General features: G+C 39.8%; 1 protein-coding gene across 2 annotated transcripts in view; it reads right to left on the bottom strand.

Annotated features, from left to right (window-relative positions):
- Positions 1–14,568, bottom strand: part of CEP83 (centrosomal protein 83) — a 134,871-nt gene extending 120,303 nt beyond the window's left edge. For both annotated transcript variants that reach the window (XM_040234404.1, XM_040234405.1), the window contains exon 1: positions 14,002–14,568. The gene's annotated coding sequence lies outside the window, so the exon portion shown is untranslated. The remainder of the gene's footprint in view (positions 1–14,001) is intronic.
- Positions 14,569–14,806: the final 238 nt, after the last annotated feature.

Here is a 14,806-nt window from a genome sequence, read left to right as displayed (position 1 = left end):
TAAGAAACACAAGAAACTAGCTTGGAATTCCCCAAACCCAAGTGCCTTATAGTTTGAGGCTTGAGGGAAATCATGAAATTCAATTCATGTACATTTGGAGTGATCAATAAATGTCTAATATTGTGCAGAGGATTATGAGTAATATAAAAAAATTTATCCTCCTGAGAGAAGATTACCATACATAAATCAAAAAACAGACCTCCTATTTCCAGCCTGACTGAATGAACAGGTCAACAAATCCTTTCCACAGAACAGTCAAAAAAAAACAGCTATATCAGTGCTCTGGAATTCAATCAAAGACATTCAACAAACTGAAGTGTTTATTCACAAAAGCTGCCAAATTCTGCGTAAGAACATAAACAACACTGGATAAGAAAACTCTGGATAGGAACATGCTCCAGAAACTGGTAACATCACACTTAACTGTAAAAATCTGTGTACTTTCTCCCCAAGACCAGAACACTCATCCTCTCACTGAAGACTCTGACCCATACAATAAGGCAAAAATAAACACATGCATCAACATGCACACTAGAAATGAAGTAGAAATATTTTATTCACAGACATGATTACCTATGTAAAAACAATATATAAAAGCTGATTGCATGTTTTATGTGCCAGCAATGTACAGTCTAAAAATCAAACTATGGAAACTCCATTCTCATTAGAATCAAAAATGATCAAATTCTTAGGAATAAATTTAATAGAAATACAAGACATATACTAAAAATTTTTAAGTGTTGAAAGTAAAGATTTAAATGGAAAGACATTACATGTTTATGAGTGGGAAGCCCCAATTTTAAGTTAGCAATTCTTCCCATGTTGATCTATAGATTCAATGAAAATTCTATCAAGTCCCAGGAAATTTTGTAAAAATTGACAAACTGATCCTAAATGTTCTATGTAAACAGAAAGGATCTAGAATCACTTTTGAAAAAGTTAGGGGATTTAACACTACCCATCTTGAAACTTACTATATAACACTACAGGTATCTAGACAGCATGGTACTCAAGTGCAGGGAAATAGACAAAATATAATTAACACTCTAGAAATAAATTCAAGTTATAGGCAACTGATTTTTTTTTTTTTTTTTAACAAAGGCACCAATACAATCCAAGGGGGAAAAGAACAGCCTTTTTAACAAATGGTTCTAGGACAAATTGGCAGCCACTTGGCATAAAAATAAAAAAGAAATTTAATTCAATATGAATCTTAAATCTAAATGAAGGAGCTAAAAGAAAACCCAGAAGTCTTTGTGACCCTGAATTATGCAAAGTTTTGAAACACAAAGTCAAAAATACTCATTATTGTTGTTCAGTTGCTTAGTTGTGTCTGTCTCTTTGAGCCCTATGGACTACAGCACCAGACTTCCCTCTCCTTCACCATCTACTGGAGTTTGCTCAAATTCACGTTCATTGAGTTGATGATGCCATCCAATCATCTCAAATATAAAAATATTGATATATTGATATAAGCCATAAAAGAAACAAATGATATATTATACTTCATTAAGAACTCTGCACTTCAAAGACACCAGTAAGAAAAATGCCACAAACTGACAGAAAGTCTCTATAAATCTGATAAAAAAAAAAAAACTTTTATCAAAAAAAAAAACCTTTATCCAGAATATAGAAACTTTTACACCTCAGTTTAAAAGAAAAAAAAAAAAAAAGCTAAAAAATGAGTGGAAGACTCAAACAGATGTTCCACCAAAGGCTTATAAATGGGTAATAAGCATATTTAAAGGGCTTTCCCAATGGCTCAGCAGGTAAAGAAACTGCCTGCAATGCAGGAGACACAGGAAACCGCAGGTTCGATCCCTCAGTCAGGAAGATCCCCCGGAGAAAGAAATGGCAACCCACTCTAGTATTCTTTCCTGAAATATCCCATGGACAGAGGAGACTGGCAGGCTACAATCCAAAGGGACACAGAGAGTCAGACACGACTGAGTGACTAGCACACAAGCATGTGAAAAACGCCACATCGCTTGTATTTAGGGAAATGTGAATTAAAATCAGGAGTCTACTGATTGGCAGCAACGGTTACTCAGTGGAATGGCTATAATAAAACAGACAGGTGACACCAAGTGTTGATGACAATGTGCGGAAGCTGGAACCCTTGTACGGTTTTGATGGGAATGTAACTGGTCACTTTCGAAACCAAAATCTGGCAGTTTTCAAAAAGATTAAAAATAAATTCTGGGGACTTCCCTGGTGGTCCAGTGGTTAAGAAGCTGTCTACCAATGCAGGGGAAACGGGTTTGATTCCTGCTCCTGGAAGATTCCCAGGAGCATGCCCAGGGGCAGCTAAGCCATCACTACCTAAAAAGAGAAGCCACCACAATGAGAAGCCACCATACCACAATTACAGAGTAGCCTCCATCACTGCAACTAGAGAAAGCCTTCCCGCAGCAATGAAGACCCAGAGCAGCCAAAAATGATAAATAAATTTTACACACACACACACCAAATAAAAACACATTCTCAACCGTTGTTAGAACACTTCTGTAGAGTTTTGTTCCCATCAACCAATTCACTAACTGTAGACTTCTAAAATTTAATCAGTCTTGACAATAACTACTCAGAAGTAGTGCAGACCCCACAGTTTAAGGGCTCAGTCCAGGCGGTGCTCCCACCTTGGACACCAGTCATACGTCCCACTTCTTCAGATGATGCTCCCACTTTAGGTGGTGCTCCCACCTTGGACACCAGTCGTGAGTCCCAGGTTGCCACCTATACTTCTGACTAACCACCTGAAAGTCAGGAGTTCCATGACTCTCTCCTTAGGTTTGATAATTTGCTAAAATGGCTCACAAAACTCAAGAAAATAATTTACTACTGCTGCTTTATTATAAAGGATACGACTGAGGAGCAGCCTATGCGAAGGCTGCATGGTACAAAGTCTGGGGAAAGAGGCACAGAGCTTCTCCCCTCACTCTTTCACCACCTGTGTTCATCAATTGAGACACTCCCAGAATTGCATTGCTCAAGAGTTTTTACAGAAGTCTAGTCTCCCTTCCTTCTTCCCAGAAGTTAGTGGGTAAGGCTGAAAATTTCAACGGTCTCATCACATGGTCTTTCTGGTGACCTGTCCCTTCTGAGGATCTAAGGACCCCTTCTAAACCACATTAGCATAAACTTAGGTGTGACAAAAGGGGCTCATTAAGAATAACAAAAAAATGGGTCTCCAGTTCAACATGGCGTAACAGAAGGACATGTGGGCATCTCCTCCTGCAAGAGCACCAAAATCACAACCAGCTGTTGAACCACCATCGACAGACAATGCTGGAACCAACCAAAACAGATATCCCGTGTCCAAAGACAAAAAAAGAAGCCAAAGAGAGACGGGAGGAGAGGCACAACCACCATTAAATCAAATCCCATACCCGCCGGATAGGTGACCCACAAAACTGGACAACAATAATACCAAAGAAGTTCTCCCATTGTTGTGAAGGTTCTGAACTCCATGTCAGGCTTCCCAGCCTGGGGGATTTTATAAAAGGACTGGGAATCCCCAGGGAATCTGACCTTGAAAGGCAGTGGGATTTGATTATAGGAGTTCCACAGAACTGAGGGAAACAGAGACTCCAGCCTTGGAGGGTACACACCAAGACCCAGAGGAATGACCCCACAGGAGACTGAACCAAATCTAGCTGCTAGTGTTGGAGGGTCTCCTGTGGAGGCGTGGGTTGGCAGGGGCTCACTACAGGGACACAGCACTGGTAGCAGCAGTCTGGGAAGGTCCCCCTTGGCATAAACTCTTTTGGAAGTTGCCATTAACCCTACCATAGAGCCCACAGATCCCAGGGCTGGGTCACCTCAAGCCCAACAGCTACCAAGGAGGGAGCACAACTTCACCCATCAGCAGATAATGTGGATTATAGATTACTGAGCAAGGCCCTGTCCACCAGAGCAAGACCCAGTTTTTCGAACACCAGTCCCTCCCATCAGGAAGCTTACACAAGCCTCTTAGCCTCCTCCATCAGAGGGCAGACAGAAGAAGGAAGAAGAACCACAATCCCACAGTGTCTAAAACAAAACCACATTATAGAAAGTTAATTGGGATAAAAAGCAGAAAGTTATGTCCCAGGTGAAGGGACAATATAAAATCCCAGAAAAACAACTAACTCAAGTGGAGACAGGCAACCTTCCAGAAAAAAATTCAGAATAATGATAGTGAGGATGACCCAGTATCTTGAGAAAACAATGGAGAAGATGCTAGAAATGTTTACTAAAGCCCTGCAAGAACTAAAGAACAAACAGAGATGAATAATACTCTAGAAGGAATCAAGAGCAGAACAGATAAATGACCTAGAGGACAAAATGGTGGAAATCACTTCTGCAGAACATAGAAAAAAGAATGAAAAGAAATTAAGACAGTCTAAGAGACCTCTGGGACAACATTAAATGCACCATAGGGGTCCCAGAAGGAGAAGAGAGACAAAAAGAACCTGAGAAAATATTTGAAGAGTGAATAGCTGAAAAATTCCCTAACATGGGAAAGGAAATAGTCAACTAAGTCCAGGAAGCAGAGTCCTAGGCAGGATAAACGCAAGGAAGAACACACCAAGACAGATAATAATCAAAGTGACAAAAATTAAAGACAAAGATAAAATATTGCAAGCAACAATGGAAAAACGACAAATAACATAAATGGGAACACCCATCAGGCTATCAGCTGATTTCTCAACAGAAATTCTACAAGCCAGAAGGGAAAAGCATGATACATTTAAAGTGATGAAAGGAAAGAACCTACAACCACAAACACTTTACCCAGAAAGATTCTCATTCACATTTGATGAAGAAATCAAAAGTTTTCCAGACAAGCAGAAGCTTAGAGAATTCAGCACCACCAAACCCGCTTTACAACAAATGCTAAAGGAGTATCTCTAAACAGAAAACAAAAGACAAGGAAAAGACCTACAGAAAGTAAACCCACAACAATTAAGCAAACAGTAATAGGATCATATATATTGATAATCACCTTAAATGTAAATGGATTAAAGGCACCAACCAAAAGACACAGACTGGCTGGGCAGATGAAAAGAGGTGCCCGCATGCACTTCTACTCACCACACCGCTCTGCCTGACTCCCCAGATGGTATGTAATTACTTTATACTGTTAGGTTAATCATGTTCCCATTATGGTTTGCAATTTTAATTATCTTTTATTTTTTGTCTGGCTCTTGAGTGTGAAAATTGATCAACATCTTTCACCACTATGACTATGTTAACTATTACTCAATACCATTGTATGATGATTGGTCAACAGAAAAGTAATATAGAACTCTATATCACCAAAATTACCATTTAATAGAAAAACCTGTAATCATTTTCTAAAATCCAGATGCATATGAGAATTATTTTGGAATTTTTTTGAAAAATACAAATGCTGAGGAATTGCTTTTTCACCAAAGCTCCAGATAGATATGTGTCTAATGAGCAGCCATGTTTAAAAACAACTAGACTATATGATGATCTTTTACTTTTATCTAGTTTGTTTCACTTTTTCTATTTCATATTCAGTGCTCCCATTTTATTTAGTTTATTTTCCAATTTCTCCATCTTTTTTTATGTTCTTTCTCAAGCCTTTATCAAGTATAATAGAAAAGCTTTCATATACATAAATATAAATAACATGTATAACATATATATTTTAGAAAACTTTTGAATTTTTGCCTAAAAAATTTATGACATTTTGATTCCATTTGTTTGATTCAGTACGAATAGAATACTACATTTCTAACAAAAAAAAATTGATATGCAACAAGCAACAAACTGTGTGGATCACAACAAACTGTGGAAAATCCTTCAAGAGATGGAATTACTAGACCACCTTACCTGCCTCCTGAGAAACCTGTATGTACATCAAGAAGCAACTGATAGTACCAGACATGGAACAATGGACTGGTTCGAACTGGGAAAGGTGTACATCAAGGCTGTATACTGTCACCATGCTTATTTAGCTTATATGCAGAATACATCATGCAAAATGCCGGCCTGGATGAAGCTCAAGCTGGAATCAAGACTACGAGGAGAAATACCGAAAACCTCAGATATGAAGATGAAACCACCCTTAATGGCAGAAAATGAAGAAGAACTCTTGATGAAGGTAAAAGAGTGAAAAAGCTGGCTTACAATTCCACATGCAAAAACCTAAGATCACAGTCCCATCACTTTGTGGCAAACAGATGGCAGAAAAGTAGAAACAGTGACAGAGTTTATTTTCTTGGGCTCCAAAATCAATGTGGATGGTGAATGCAGCCAAGAAGTTAAAAGACACATGCTCCCTGGAAGAAAAGCTATGACAAACCTCGACAGTGTATTAAAAAGCAGAGACATCACTTTACTGACAAAGGTCCATATAATCAAAGCTATGGTTTTTCCAGTAGTCACGTATGGATAGGGACCATAAAAAAGGCTGAACACCAAAGAACTAATGCTTTCAAACTGTGGTGTTAGAGAAGACTCTTGAGAGTTCCTTGGACTGCAAGGAGATCAACCCAGTCCATCCTAAAGGAAATCAACCCTGAATATTCATTGGAAGGACTGATGCTGAAGCTGAAACTCCAATCCTTTGGGCACCTGATGCAAAGAGCCAACTCCCTGGAAAAGATCCTGATGCTGGCAAAGATTGAGGACAGAAGGAGAAGGGAGCGACAGAGGATGAGATGGTTGGATGGCATAACTGACTCAATGGACATGAGTTTGAGCAAATGCAGGGAGAAAGTGAAGGACAAGAAAGCCTGGCATGGTACAGTTTATAGAACTGGAAAGAGTTGGACATGACTTAGCGAGTGAACAACAAAGCAACAAAGGTTTACTGTAGAGCACAGGGGACTATAGTCAATATCTTATAATAACCTATAATGGAAAATAATTTCAAAAATAATATATGTGTGTAAATGAATCACCTTGCTGTTTACCTGCAACACTGTAAGTCAACTATACTTTAACAATATATGTATATATTTTAAAAAGAGTAACAAAAGAATATCACTCAGGAAATCCCAAAGGTTTTAGGAGCTCTGTGTCAGCAATTAGGGACAAAAACCAAATATACCCTATAAGCTTACCATATGTCTCAGCAATTCCACTCCAAGGACTCTACCCAAGAGAAATGAAAACATGTGTTCAACCAAACATTTATGCAAACCTTCATGGAAGCATTATTCACAATAGTTGAAAAATGAAAACAATCCAAAACATCCATCAACTGATGAATGAATGTGAACATTTATATGAAAACAATAAAAAAAGAACAAAATACTGATACATGATACACAGATGAACTTCAAAAATATTAAGTGAAACAAGTCTGATATAAAAGACACTTATGTATGTATTTTTTATTCCATTTATATGAAATGTGGAGAAAAGACCAATGTATAGAGAAAGCAGGTAATTGGTTTGTGGAAGTAGGTTAGGCAGTGGATTGACTACAAACAAGCCTGAGAGAAACAGATAGGGGGAGTTTAATGAAAATGTGATGATGGCTATACAACTATACAAATGTACTAAAAAACACTGAATTGTATGCTTACAGTTGGGTAGAGAAGTTATGTCTTTTGAACTTTAGAAAACGTGATGACTGGACTTCTGTAATCAAGCCTAAGTTCAATTAGCCAAGCAAAAAAGAAAGAATCCAGGTTCTAATGATGTCACTGACTTGACAATCCTAGAATCACCTATCTGCGGAGTTCTTATATGTGAGTTAATAAAATCTCCCAAAGTTAATAATAAAAGGATAAGAAAGTTCTAAGGGATACAAGAATATGTTCATTTCATTATAGAAAATTTGGAATTACCATCTGTAAAGAAGGTATCAAGGAAAAGGCAGGACTTCTGATGGATCTTGAAGGATAAAAGATTATGATGAGGGTGGAGGAGTGGGGAGAACAGGCAGAAAAGAAAAGTGTTTAGAAGAATCTGTAACAGTGGAATGGATAAAAGTTAACATTTAACAAGTGCCCACTGTAACTCAGTCAGGCATTACAACATATATCTTTTAATCCATGTGACTTTTGCAGATCTAAAAAAAAAAAGTTATCATTTTACACATGAAGACACTAAGGAGCCTAAAATAACTTTTTAGACCTTTTGAGGACCCTAAAATAACTTTTCCAAAATGCCAAGCAGGTAGTATAATTGGTAGAGCCAAGATTTTAATTTTCAATCTCAGGATTCAGGCCCCAAAACATGTACCATACTTCATCTGTGATATGATGCTAACCAAAGACTTATCCCCATTTGCCACTTCAGATCTTTGTAGAGATCATCTTTGCATTGATGAGTTTACATTTACATAGCTACACTATGCTTCTTGACTAGCAACTTCCATTTAAACAATAAAGTGTGATATACATTCCCTCCTTGCATTCCAAAACTACCCTTCTCTGGTTTTGCTCCCTATTCTTTTGCTCCACCTTCTTATTACATGCTGATGTTCACCAGCCCCTGTCTACACCCAGGCTCTTAACTACTACCATGGCTGACAACTTCTGACTCTCTCTCTCAATTCTGAGACACTCCTGTTTTCCTTGTCTGATGAATTCCCTCCAGGCCACTCTCAGATTACTCTTACAGAATTCAGATGAGGCATTCCTCAGTCATAGTGTGTCACGTCTGCAGGTCTAGGTCAGTGGTCCTCCCTACATCCCCCCAGTGAGAGAAGTCGCTCAGTTGTTCCGATTCTTTGTGACCCCATGGACTGTACAGGCTCCTTCACCCATGGAATTTTCCAGGCAAAGATACTGGAGTGGGTTGCCATTTGAACACATCCTTATTTATTTACTGTATTTATATTACAAGTAATTATCCATTTCTCCCACCAAAGCTGCTTGAGACTATGTCTTATTCACAATCTGGTACTCTGGTATCTAGCACAGTGAAAGACACATAATGGGCACTCAAATATTGACTAAACCAATGAACAGAAGAAATAAGATTTGCTTTAAATTGGAAGGATATAATTTCTTAAAGAATTCTTTGGGAATTTATTTTTTCAAGTGAGAAAATAGGCCAAGAAAGGTTAAATGACTTAGTCAAGCTATGGTTGCCTGAGTCATAATTCTCTTCCCACAAAGTCAGGGTGCCTATCAATTCATGCTTATTGATCTACCCTCTCAATGAACCTCTAAAAGTAATATTAAAATGTTATCTAACGAAGAACCATTTCAACTTCATCCATTCCAGCTCTGGCTGGCTATATCAGTTGTAGAGAACTCTGATATTAATTATTATTTACCAGTTTTTTTTTCTGTCTAGAATAATCTTTAATTGAACCAGTCTTTTCACATGTTCTTCACATGCAATTCAATATATATTTATCTTGCATCTCTATGTGGAAAACATGAAAGCTATGATTTGTCAGCACTTAAAAAAAATATGTAATTATATCATATGTAATTTCAGTTTGTCTCCCTTAATGTGATTCAGTTGAGAAAAACAGACTGAACGTGAACACTAGAGATAGGCACTGCAACTTCACTGGGAAAATCCCTGTAGCCCAAAGCTAACGTTGCCAGTGGTTGCTATGCTCGACCGCAATCGTGTTACTGGGCAACAACTCAGAAGCTAAGACAGCCAGCTCACTAAGAAGCAACTGAATCAAACCAAGATTTATAAAAGGACTCTGAGACTCAACTTTTTAATGCCTTTAATGACTCTTTGTCATTAAGTATCAGACATAAGATTTACAGCAAAACTATTAAAATACCTAGAATTTATTTGAAGACCTATCTTGAAAGTGATAAATGCTTTCCAAAAGAGAATAGCTAGGTTTAGGTTCCTCCTAACTCCATGAATTTTAATCCAAAAGTCATCTGAAGTTACAATATTCAGAAAACAAATAACTAGACACTTCATGGCTTTAATTTCTTTCTGGATTATAGCTCAGTTAAACTTAAAAAAAAAAAAAATGATGCTAGACTATGGAGTCTGTGATCTTTCCAGGACCCAGAGAGGCAGTCCTGATAGAAAAATATAAAACTTAAGAGAACTGTTAATTTATGAGGGCCAAATGAAACTACTAACATAATTTCATAAATTAAGTCTTTACTAGGTAAAAAGTAAAATGGAAAGGGGCAAAATGAGGAAACAGAAAGAGAGGAATGGAAGAGGGCAGGGAAGAGGAAATGAAGGAAAGGGAGTGAGGGAATTATTTTTTTAAAACCCACATTCTACTAAAGAAGAACTAGGAAACTGACCAAACTCCCAAGACCACTAGGGAAATAGTGCCAGCATTCCTGAGGGAGTCCTTACAGCTAATACTGTCATGGGAAATTCTCAACTATTCATACTTTCTAGGAACAGAAACTTTACCTCAATTCCAGTTGAATCCCTTCTTTTAAATCCCCTTCCTTATGGCTGATAGTTGCCCTTTCTCCCTCAGTTACTCAAAAGATTTTTGTTTACTTGCACTACACTACAGGAGGAGTACAAATACACATTCCTCATCTCTAATAAACATTTATTCAGCGACTCCTATTTGGAAAAGACTAAGGATACAGTTTACTGAGATCTGATGTTCTGCCCCTAAAGAGCTTATCATCTATAGTTAGGAAGGTAAGAGATACACAGAAATGTTATAACAATACAATATAAAGTTTCAAGTGAGCAGGACTGATAAGTACATTCTGCAGGACTTCAGAGGTGGAGTGCAGTACATGTTTCCACAAAATCTGCCCCTTGGGTATACTGATGGAGTTAAAGGCACCCGAGAAACAGCAGATGAAAGAGGAACACTCAGACCATCCTTTTTCCTCCAGAAGGCAGGAGATAAAACTCCCATGTGAAAGGTGCCCTCCCTGTACCAGGAGGAAGGAAGACATTCTTATCACCAGGGACAGTGAATGAATCAAAGCCAAGAAATTTGTACCAACTTGTTAAACTAACCGTTATCTTCCTGGTCATTTCTCCAATTTGTTCCTCCTAGCCCCAAACTCTTTGTTTTGTCAATTTTTCACAAATTAGTTTCTTTGTCTAAAAGATATAGACCATCTCTAACTTAGGACCTTTTTGACTTCACAATAGTGCAAAAGCAGTTCACTGGTTCAGACAGTAAAGAGTCCGGCTGCAATGCAGACCTGAGTTCAATCCCTGGGTCAGGAAGATCCTCTGGAGAAATAAATGGCCACCCGCTCCAGGACTGTTGCCTGGAGAATTCCATGAAGGAGCCGGGGGGGCTACAGTTCATGGGGTCACCTGAGCCACTAACACTTTCACCTTTCACTTTCAATTCACATTCAGTAGAAACCGCACTTCAAATTTTTAGCTTTGATCTTTTGCCAGCCTGTGATATGCTGTACAGCCCTCTCTCTCGTGATTCTGGGCAGCTGCAGCTGCAGCTCCCAGCAATCAAGAAGGTAAAGAACTGCTATACTTCCAACCATTCTGAACCCATATAACCATTCTATCTTTCACTTTCAGTACAGTATTCAGTAAGTTACATGACATAATCAACACTTTATTATAAAACAGGCTGCATGTTAGATGATTTTGCCCAAACTTGTAGGCTGATATAAGTCCTCTGAGCATGTTTAAGGCAGGGTAGACTAAGGTATGATGTAATTGGGTAGGTTAGGTATACTAAGCGCATCAGCTTATAATAGGGGAGGTAACACCACTCTAAGTCGAGGAAGATTTGTAAAAGCTGCCTGCTCTGGTCATTTCTCCCAGTCTTCATTCTCCGTGTACATGAAAAAAACATTTTTTAAAAAACCTGTATACTGTTCTACTGTTAATCTATATCAATTTAATTATTAGGCCCAGCCAGAGACCCTAACAGGGTAGAGAATTTTTCCTCCCTACAGAGTCAAACTTTATAGAGAGCATACTATTTAGATTTTAGGAAAGGAAAGAAATCAGGTCAGGTAGGGACAAAGACATGAAGGCTGGTAAGGAAAGGAGAAAGCACATAGTAGGTTTAGAGGATGGTCTGGTCAGAGGATAGCTTTTCTATAAAGAACATAAGCTTGAAAAGGCAGAGTGTGATGAAATTCTGAAGAGTTCAGATAAGGAATGTGAACTTCAGTCAACAGGAAAGAGTACTTCTGAACATGTTTACACAGATTAGACAACTTAAGAAAATTACCTGCTGAGCCTAATACATTACGTATGACAAAGTTAAAATAAAACTCATTTACTTTAGGAAGAGACAGCACCTAGAAAACACCACACATACAAAGAACTCTGACCATTCACTAATCTGTTAAGATTTCATTCTTCTAGGCTTCTTAAATTATAACTTCCCATGACAAAATGCTGACTTCTGATTACTAAGGATTTTATCACACAACATGTATGAGTCATGCTGGATTTTTCTCCTTTGCTCGTCTTGCCCAATTCTTGACAATTTCATTATTTCGACATCAGTATACAGGAAAGGAAAGAGGGAAAGGACTAAAACAAAGTCTACAGATTTTTTAAATAGTCAGGGCATGATGTTTCCCATCACTAATAGTCCGACTTCAAAGAAGTCATTCACTCTCACAGTGTCTCGGGTGTTCTCACCTTTTTTCCATACTTAATGGGTTACTGTATTCAATATCACCCCAAAAGTGGTCTAAAAACTACCTACCAGCATAACTCATTTTATTGCACTTCATGGTATTGCACCTCACAAACAGTGCAATTTTTTTTGACATATTGTAGGTTTGTGACAACTCCGCACTGTCAGACAATGGTCAACACTTTTTAACAATTAAGTATTTTTTTAATTGGTATGTATATTTTTAGACATAATGCACACTGCACCCTTAATAGACTACAGTAGAGTGTAAACACAACTTTTATATGCACTGAAAAATAAAAACAAAAAATTTATGTGACTCGCTTTACTGCAGCGGTCTGGAACCAAATCCACAGTATCCCCCAGGTACACCTTACTTGCCAAACAAATTATATCATTAAGCGTTCAATGAGTGGAGAAGAGTGAGATTATTGGCTAAACCAAGGTTTAAAAACCACCTGTGGGCAGTTAGTGTTTCAATCTCCCAATGCTGTCACCCTAAATTGGTATTACTCTACTACTTGATAAAATTTCTAAATATAACCACACTTCACCTGGTTAGAAAATACTCAGAGGGGAACATCTGACTTCCTATGTCCGAAAAAACCAAAGGATGTAACTCAAATTCATTTTTAACTCTCTGGAGAGTTCTACCCAACTCTGAAATTTAAAGCAATCTAATAATTCTAAACAAAGTGAGTTTGAAATCGCAGCTCAATACAAAAGGTGAATATGAACTGCAACCACCTACAGACTGAACCCCTGAATTTAGAAAATTCTGAATCCAGATAATTGTAGGATACATACATTTAATTATATTCTAGTTGAGTATTAGACTTGTTTACAAGAGATGTTGCTCGGTAACAGAAGCAATGCTTCAACAACCTATTCAGTTTTAGATCTACTCAAGTATTTTATGCTCATAGTCTGAACACAGTATGAACTATATATTATATATGAGGAACTGTGAACAAGTTTCCCTAGACATCTTCAACATTTTACTGAGACAGTTTCATCATTACAACTTTTGTGACCAAAGGCTTTTAAAATACTTGGAAGGGGCATTTTAAAAGCCAAGTGCGCGTTTATTTTGGTCAAAATTTGGACATTAAGGGCGTATCAAAATGTCCATTAAAGCCCAGCACTCACATATTCTAACGTTATCTCTGTAATGACAGCCAACATCACTGCTAGAATTGTCTTCAGGGTCAACGAAAACGGGAGCATAATTTTTTTTCGCAAGCGAAACTAGATGTATCACACGTTTAGTCAGTTTTTAAACGGGCTACACAAGCACCACGCCGGAGTACATCAAAAAGCCCCATAAAGAGGTTCACGTGCAGTCATCGGCTACAGAACATTCTCCCAGCTAACTTTTCTAACACCCTCTCCAACTGCTCCACGAGAAAAATAACAAAAGAACTCAAGGGCAAGTCGTGAAGAAAAAAGCCATGAGTACTCCAAGCCACGGAGAAGGTAGCGTTACCTACCAGACTCACACACGGTCCTTGCAACGTGCGCACAGAAAACAGTGACCGGTGTTCTGGCCGCACTCCCCAGGCGGACACCCACACGGCTCTCCTCCCGCCGGGGCATTGGGGCTACGCGAGGCGGTCCCGCACGCGGGTTGCCGGCCCAGCCCGTCACTTCTGACGAGCTCTCGGCTGCCGCTCGTGGCACAGGCTGAAGAGCAGGAGCCGGACAGCCGAGCGCGCCCCTCGGGCTCCCGACCCTAGGGAAATGCGGGGTGTCCCGGGAGAGCTCCAACGGCAGAGAGGGCGGCAATGGAAAAAAGCCCCGCTCCTCCTCGGCGGACCGGCGTTCTCAGGGGTGCGGGGTCGGCGCCGAAGTCCGGCCGGAAAGGCACCCCGGGCCCCCCGCCCCGCAAACCCCACGGAGCGGACTCGGTACCGAGACCCAAGGGCGCGCGAAGCAGGAAGTCCCGCCCCCACGCCGACGTCACCCTCGCCGCGGACGCCGGCCGCGGCCTGAGGCCGTTAGAGGGAGGAGACGAGCGGCCCGAGGCGGGAGCTGCGGCCGACAACCGCGGGAACGCCAGGCCCGGGCAGCACCCCGAGAGGCCTCTGGGGGTCGCCAAGATCCCCAGAGGCGAAAGGAACGCACTGTCCGGGGCCGGCACTTGCTTCAGGGAGCCAGAGTGAAGCGCGCAGTTGCGCGAGAAGCCACGCTCCCTCGCCTCCTCCCCACCAGCGCCTCCGGGGCTTTCCTCCAGCTTCCCGCTTGTGCGCTCGGCCCCGCTCTTCGCACACTTTTTTCCTGTCTGAGGGCTCCGGT

Source organism: Oryx dammah, unplaced genomic scaffold (genome assembly GCF_014754425.2).
Source record: "Oryx dammah isolate SB20612 unplaced genomic scaffold, SCBI_Odam_1.1 HiC_scaffold_29, whole genome shotgun sequence".
Lineage (NCBI taxonomy): Eukaryota > Metazoa > Chordata > Mammalia > Artiodactyla > Bovidae > Oryx > Oryx dammah.
The sequence above is the reverse complement of the archived record's forward strand: the minus strand, read 5'-3'. Positions and strand labels throughout refer to the sequence as shown.